Source organism: Euprymna scolopes, chromosome 10, assembly GCF_053919585.1.
Source record: "Euprymna scolopes isolate OS-2025 chromosome 10, ASM5391958v1, whole genome shotgun sequence".
NCBI lineage: Eukaryota > Metazoa > Mollusca > Cephalopoda > Sepiida > Sepiolidae > Euprymna > Euprymna scolopes.
Window position 1 is genome coordinate 66,846,006 of NC_136491.1, and position 5,841 is coordinate 66,851,846.

The following is a 5,841-nucleotide window of genomic DNA, read 5'->3' on the forward strand; positions in this document are numbered from 1 at the left end:
TGACCATTTCGAAAGAATTCAGACTGTGTGGCATCAGTGTATGCATCTTCACTATTCAAACTTTTGTTACTATTATATGGTAATGGTCGTTTTCGATTCCATCAATCCTAATCGGCATAAATGCCTGATCCTTGCGATGAAAATTATGATTCTTGTTACAATGCATGTTGATTTCTGACTCGTTGTTTTCTGTGCTGTCATCGACAACATTATTAAAATTACTGAATTGTTTTGCTGTTCTGATTCGTATGTTAATCATCAAGATGACGTTGGTCGACATCGTCTTTGTGTTTAACCGGAAGTGAGATCGACATATTATAGAGTATGAGAATACGTTGCACTGGATGTGCAGGTTCTCGAATCACATTATAGAAACAATCGTCAATTACATCTAATAAAAAATATGAATAAAAATGATAATACTAAAATAAATTATTCCTTAAACATTTATGTATATATATTCACTTGAGGGATACCCGTCTCAGGGCAAGTAAAATAGAAAAGTTTTGCGCCATTTTTATGTCTGTTTTACAAAGACTAAAATTCAAATATGATGATACTAAACTTTATGTCTAAAATCCCTATTCCATTTTTTAAAATCAAAATCCGTGACATGCTTTTTTTCTAGAAAAATGTCTGAAGTTTTGGGTTTAAGCTTAGGGAATCTTAAGAGGAAACTAAAATTCAGCGAATCTTGTTTGTGTCCAATGACTACGGGTGAAATTTAATGTGTATCTGCAATATTTACAAGTCTTAAAATACTCCAAAAGAAACTGAAATTTGGGGAATATATATTAATTGATGTCTAATACTGATTGTTAAAAATGTACAAAAATCGAAGGTATCCGATTTTTAACGAAGGGCTTTCACTAGTTCATTACTTCTGTTGCATGAAACTAAATTAAATTAAATATTACACCATGAATCCTTACGTCCGATCAGTTAATTAGTTTAGGAGTGAATCTTATAATGCAATGTAGAAACATATAAGTATAACTATCTTTACATGATTAGAGATATATCATTTAATGTTGCATATCAAAATGAATCCTGAACGGCAAGTAAACAGGAAATAAAGGTGACACAACAGCACTTTCGAATTCTAAGAATTTTAGATTTATTTAGGATTCCATTCCTTATGGCGATGCTTTTTTATTTAAAATTAAACAATCACATATTTAATGCAATGAAATACTTTTAAATTTGATGTCAATAGGTTTGGCAGGGCCAGGGGAAGAGTCCCTTCACAACAAACCAATCAACTTTAGAATTTACAATTCATTGACAACAGTCCCCCTATATCCTGTAATTGTGAACACAATTGAAAGCTTTTTTCATATAAAAAGAAATACATTGATTATGATTTCAAATGTTTATCAGTAATTCAATAATTCAAATAATTTAACAGTAAACTTATGGCTTCAAATATGTTGTTTATTAATACTTCATATCAAAATGAAAGCCACTAACTTTCATTTATTAGGTATCATTGTTATAAAGATCTATTTGAAAGAATATTGAGCGCTTTTTGTGTGCTAGATCTCTTGTCTTGATTCGAATCGATTTCGAACACCATCGTGACGACCACGCGTTGAAATGCGAGAAAAGTGCGTCTTGTAATTTAAATGTAAGCACAAATAATGAGACTAACAGGGTTTCTATATTGTTGCAACGTGGCTAATTTTGAATCTTCAATTTAATTTATCCCAGAGAGCTCAACTTAACGAAGCTTAATAATTATTATTACTAAATATTTTTAAGATACATAAACATATATATGTTTCGTATTTCTACACTCGTAAGTACCGATTACATAAACGTAATCGTACCACCGATATAATATAGGCACCGCCAAAACTGGGGGGGGGGGCAGGTCAGTACTTTTTGACGGACCGTCTTTTTAAAAATCTACCAAAAATCAGGTAATTATCCGATCAATACGAAATTTTCAGCGATTATTAGGAGAAGAATGAACTTTATAACAGTGTACTTATTTTTCATAAACGATATTTATATATATATATATTTTTTTGCTTACAACCCCCCTTGTTTTGAAGTGGGAACAAATATGCTTAAAATAATCATCTGAAACTGAGCAAAACATATTGTGTTGTTGTAAGGGACAGAATTATAGATTAAAAAAAAAAAAAAAAAACTTGTTTGCATACCTTATTTTGACATCTGAATATCAGAACTTCGATTGTGTTTAATTATCCCGCTTTTGAGTTTTGAAGTGTGAAATTCGGTGAATATGTTAAGTAAAATAATTAATTTAAGTGAAGCAAAACAAAAATTTTTTTTAATATTTATACGAAAAAAGCCATTTAAAAATTTTTGATAAATAAATTAACAATTTTTTTTTAGCGAGCCGAATAATGCATGACCATCATTAAACAGGGCATGCTTTGAATAATCGATACAAAAAAAAAAAAAATTCGATAAATATTGTGCCCTTTGTGTTAAAAATAGCATCATTTTTTTCGATCCCGTTTGAAAACGTTTGCCGCCTTTCGACTACGGTGGACCAAACGCGCTGAAATAATTTTTTTTTATTCTGCTTTAAATTGCCCCCCCCCCATTTTGGGGAGCCTCGCCACCACACACATACACATTAAAAACCAAACTCATACAAATGGTCACCCATCTGGTACTGGCCAGCCTCAGCTTAATAATACATTGAAATTTTCGTCACTGAAAAATAATTTTTTTTTGGCCTGTTTGGTCTTCCATAGTTTTCTCCTTATTAAACGCAAACGTAAACAGAGTCGATCTAGACTCTACGTCGACGCGAAATATCTGGTTACCTATATGAATAAGTGGAATTATTTGAAATTCAGGTACTTATATTATAATATTTTTGCATATTCTCTTAGAAAATCATCCTAAATCTTAGTTAGACAATAAATAAATAAATTAATTATTTCAAAAACCTTCTTTTTTTTTAATATTTAAGTACGTTTTTTGTGCAAGACAAAAAATGTCAATTGTTAACTTTTTGGGAAAATTTAACATTTAAAATTGAATTAAAAATAGTAGAAAAAGTTTTACATTATTCTGTTTTCTATATGATAAAATTCAGGGTTTTATCTTTCTGGAAAAAAAAAGTTACTCAGAAATAATGGATTTTAATAAATGTAATTTAGTTTTAAAAAACAACAACAACTTGATTTTGCGGCCATTTTTGGCGGTGCCTAATATAATATATATATATATCTAATCGTTGAATGTTTGAGTTAAAGAAAAAGAAGAATGAGTTTCAGATCGCCAAGTTCAGTCCTGTTCCCTTTTCGACGTTATCGCAAATAAGCTTTCTTCAACTGACACCAGATTGCAGAGTACACCGTAACGACGTCGAACCGACAAAAAAGAATTGTTCCCAACTAAAAACAAAAAACAGGGCCGCGTCTCAATTTGCATAAGACACGTTTTTGTCTCGTGTTGGTCAGGTTTTGAGTTTAAGACTTTTTCTCTTTCTTTTCTTTAGCGAATGACACCGGTGTTAATCATACACACTACAAGCCCCCGGATCTCATGATCACAAACAGGGCAGGGAGGTAGTATTCGTCTTTGTCGGGTACTTCTTAGCAGAAGTGGGGCTACACGGCTAGACACAAATAGCCTTCACTTATAAGTGACGACTCTTCTTATATATAATACAAGCGAATCGCATTTCCAGTTCTTCATTTAAAAACGATGTTTTTTTTTTCTAAAAACAACAACAAAAAACAAAACAAAAAAACAACAACAACAACAACAACAACAACCGAATCGCATTTTATTTTTCATTTTAATGCGACAACTTTTTCTAGAAAATCTAACCGAATACCATTTTTACTTCTTCCTTAAAAAGCGACAATTTCTATCTTTTCAGCAAATACAACCGATTTTCATTTTAAATTCTTCATTTAAAAGTGACGACTTTTTACATATGAATCAACCGAATCGCATTTTAAGTTCTTTTAAAAGCGACTGTTGATTCTGAAGGTGTTCGTCTGACAAAGGTTACGGCAGCCAATTCTTCAGGGCATCCATTGTCCGTCATGGCAGCTCTTGTTCAGGTCAACAGTTGTTCCGCACTCATTTCCATCCTGGATGAAGCACGTCATAAATGTCTGACATATTGCGGTGGTCCAGAAACGAACGCGCACGTTAACCAACGTTCGAGCAACGATCCTCCAACCAACCGGGCTAGGCGTCGCAGCCCAGCAAAAAACTCGTCCATCGTCTCATCTGGGCGAAGTTGTCAAGTGAGAAACTGTTCGTATGCATTAAATGTATCAGTAGCACACGCGGTTATAAGAGCATGCTTGGCTTGTTTTGCATCTACTTTCTACTCCGTACTAAGCTGCCTGCATATGGCCAGAACTCCACCTCGCAATCTCAATGACGGCGCGCTCGACACCCCTCATAATGTAAAGCTTACACACAACATACACATTTTCGATCCATTCAATAACGGACATATCAGCCGCAACACCACTAAATTCCGCAATCAAATGGACATAAAAAATCTTGCCCTTCATCGCCGAAAGGTAATAAAAGGCCGAAATATCTTCTAATCGTGGATTGTTTAAGTTAAAGAAAAAGAACAGTGATTTTCAGATCGCCAAGTTCGCCGCGTCGAAGCACACATAACAAAAATCTGTCCTGTTCCTTTTCGACGTTATCGCAAAAAAGCTTTCTTCAACTGACACCATATTGCAAAAGCCACCGTCTAGACGTCGAGCCGACAAAAAAGAATCCTCTCTAACTGAGGAAATGCTGGTTTTGTATATTGTCAAACCTGACCGCGTCTCAATTTGCACAAGACACGTTTTTGTGTCTCGTGTCGGTCAGGTTTTGAGTTTTTCTCTTTCTTTTCTTAAGCGAATGATATTCGCGCTAATCATGCACACTACATAAGATAGATTAATGAATGAATCTAATTTCAATTACGCAAGGCAAGCTCAGTGTATAGAACTTATAAATATATTGATTTCAAGATTTATTCTTATTTCATCTTATAATAATTTATACCCAAATCAAGTCATCGAATTCATATTTTTAAAACCTACTGAGATGATTTACTATTAAAAATATTCTCATCAGAGTATTTAGATCAAAAGTGTAAAAAGAAAAAAAACCGTTTTCCTAAATTAGAATCCAAGTTTAAAACATTAAGAAATAAATATACGGATCTAATCAAACCGAACTTGATAAAAAGAATTATAGTAAAAGAATAATAAATCCCCCTTATGTTATATCTTTCCGTTTAAACATTAATCAGTATTAATTAAAATTGTTCAACTTTGTTTCTCCAACATTCGCTGAAAAGACCAATATTCCTACGATTTGTTCAATGGAACATCGATTTTTTTTACAAAGATCAAGAACACTAGCTCAAAATCGTTTACACTTGTAAAAGCCCTGTGCAACATATACTGACCAATTCTGTGCATTTGAAGTTGCACGAATCAGATTCTAAGTATGAATTTTTCTACTTTAATTTAATAATGTTAAGGGTAATTTGGAAATCCTAAAATACTACATAAAGAACACTTAATGTTCGAGATGGACCCACTAAGGCACCCTGGTATATCAATGGATATCTATCTTGATTTCTAAATTTTCTTTTGTCAGAATAATTGACAAAAAAGGATTACGTATGAATTCATCTTCTCTCAGGAATAAACACATTTTTCTTCCTCTAGTTCACCAAAAGGAATCTTCCTACGATATTCATATCACACACACACACACACACACACACACACACACACACACACACACACACACACACACACACACACACACACACACACACACACTATAATACTAACACACTTTAATACTTTAACACAA